The sequence below is a fragment of the Arvicanthis niloticus genome, chromosome 9, assembly GCF_011762505.2.
Source record: "Arvicanthis niloticus isolate mArvNil1 chromosome 9, mArvNil1.pat.X, whole genome shotgun sequence".
Classification (NCBI taxonomy): domain Eukaryota; kingdom Metazoa; phylum Chordata; class Mammalia; order Rodentia; family Muridae; genus Arvicanthis; species Arvicanthis niloticus.
Window position 1 is genome coordinate 71,234,408 of NC_047666.1, and position 2,662 is coordinate 71,237,069.

Sequence of the window (2,662 nt, forward strand, 5' to 3'; positions counted from 1 at the left end):
CATGAAGGGTCCAAAGCAGACAGGGGGACAGGAGACAGCCAGGGACAAGATTCTTTCAAAGACCCACACCCAGTGACCTTCTGGCAAGGCCACCTCCTAACATTTGCACAACCTCCCAAAATAGTGTCACCAATTGGGGTCCGAGCATTCAAATCACAACCCCATGAGAGACATTTTATAATCGAATTGTAATATCTCACTGTGGTCCTATGGCCATCTCATGCCAAATGTATTTAGCCAAGCTCTTAGAGTCCTCAAATCTTAATAATGCCAATGTTGTTCAAAGTCTAACTCTAAAGTCTCTTGTGAGACTGAAGGCAAGCCCTAACTGTGAGCCACTGTAAAATCAAAAGGAAAACCATGCCCTTTCAATGGCCAATGGCAGAGCAGGAGCAACTCTATTACAAAACAAAACATTGGGATCATAAAAAGGATGGATGTGACCAAAGAGAGACCCAAACCAAGCAGGGCGAACACAAATTCCATAGCTCCCTATCCAGCATCCAAAGTAGGTGCTGGCATAGTAGGAGCACCAAAGAGTTTTGACAGGTCTCCCCCCCTCCCGCACCAAGTCTACTGCTGACTGGAGCCCATGTGGTCTCTCTCCTAAGCTGGCAAGTTTTGCTGTCTGAAATCTCCAGAAATCGCATGTTCTGGTGTCACCAACATCCTTGTGTTTCTACTACAGCTGAGGCTTCACACTCATCACTCACAGCTTCAAGCATTGCCCTCTGGTGGGCTGACCAAAGAGATCCTGACCTGGCCTCATAGGTCTTCCTTTGAAGGCTACGTAGAAACCTCCATGGCTCTGCAATGTGTTTCAAGTCTTTCAGATCTGCTTTTTGTTCATATAAATCTGGCTAAAAGTAGCCACAGAACCAAGCCATATCCTAGCTGCTACAATGTTGTGAAACTTTCTCCAGTAAGTTAATCTGTTAGCTGAGTGCCTATGAAGTTTCATGGCACGGACAAAATGTACCCAAATTCCTTGTCAAGATATGACACAACTGGACTCTCATCCAGTTGGGATCCTGGTTCCCACCTGAAACCCACAAGCTGGGCCATCACTGTTTGGTGGTAGTATGGTCTTCTGAGCATCCATAATTATCATCCAGTAAGTTCTACTTACATTTTAAGCTTTTTGTATCTGGCTTCACCAAAGTCTTCCCACCAAACAGTTCCAACGGCTTATGAACTAGATGTAGATCCAGCAACAACCATACTTCTTTGGCACCAATTTCCTATTTCATTACTTTTCTCATTACTGTGACAAAAAAAAAAGTTCATCAATAGAAGATATGCTGGATAGTTTGTGTCCACTTGACACAAGCTAGAGTCACTGGAGAGGAGGGAGCCTCTGGTGAGAAAATGTTTCCCATAAGATCTGGCAATAGGCAGACCCGAAGGGCATTTCTTTTTTTTTTTAAATTAATGATTATGGGGGAGGGCCCAGGCCATTGAGGGTGGTGCCATTCCTAGGCCTTGATCTGGGATTCTATTGGAACATGGGCTGAGCAAGCCAGTAAGTAGCACCACTCCATGGCCTCTGCCTCAGTTCCTGCCTCCAGGTTCCTGCCCTGTTTGAGTTCCTGCCATGACTTCCTTCAGTGTGGACTATAATTTTGAAGTATAAGCCAAATAAACCCTTTCCTTTCCAAGTTGTTTCAGTTGTGGTGTTTCATCATAGCAATAGTAACTGAGACAAAGGAGAAAGCTTGGCAGAGCAGAGCAATCTTCAGGCCCTTGAAGCAGAGACAAGGGAATCCCAGCACCATCAGGTTTCTCCTTTTTAATCTCTCTCTCTCTCTCTCTCTCTCTCTCTCTCTCTCTCTCTCTCTCTCTTATTGGTTATTTTATTTATTTACATTTCAAATGTGATACCCCTTCCCAGTTTCCCCTCCACAAACCCCCTATCCCATCATGCCTTCCCCTGCTTCTGGTGCTCACCCACCCACCCACCTACTCCCGCTGCACCACCCTAGCATTCCCCTATGTTGGAGCATTGAGTCTCCATAGAACCAAGGGCCTCCCTCCTGTTGATGCCTGACAAGGCCATTCTCTGCTACATAAGCAGCTGGAGCCATGGGTCCTTCCATGAATAGTCTTTGGTTGGTGGTTTGATTGATATTGTTTTTCCTCTTATGGGGCTGAAAACCCTTCTTTTTAATCTCTGTAGTCTATCTGGGTCCCCATCAAATGGAACAATGTTAGCCATGTTCAGTGTGTGTCTTTCTACCTCAATCATCTCTCTGGAAATGCCTTTACAAATATTCCAAAAGTGCCTTGGTCATCTAGGTAATTCTAAATCCAATCACATTAACAATAAACTGGACCCTTGCAACCAGCACTGTGTTCAAGGTTGAGAATAAATTGTCAGAAATCTTATCTGGATCCAAACCCACAGAGCCAGACAGGCCTGGGACATGACAACTATGGAGCTGTATTCATGGAAATTGTATGGTCAGAGTTCCTGGTGCCCTCATTGGTGCCACTTAAACCAAGTGGGGCTGAAGCTTGGAGGTGGGGTTTCCGCACTTGGGAGTCTCACCCAACCACTGGATTTTACCAACAATAGGAAAAGGGAAAGATGCTCAGGATGATACTTGATGTTCACCCAACACAGGAACATTTATAACTCTCCATCCATTACTTCATGCTGACA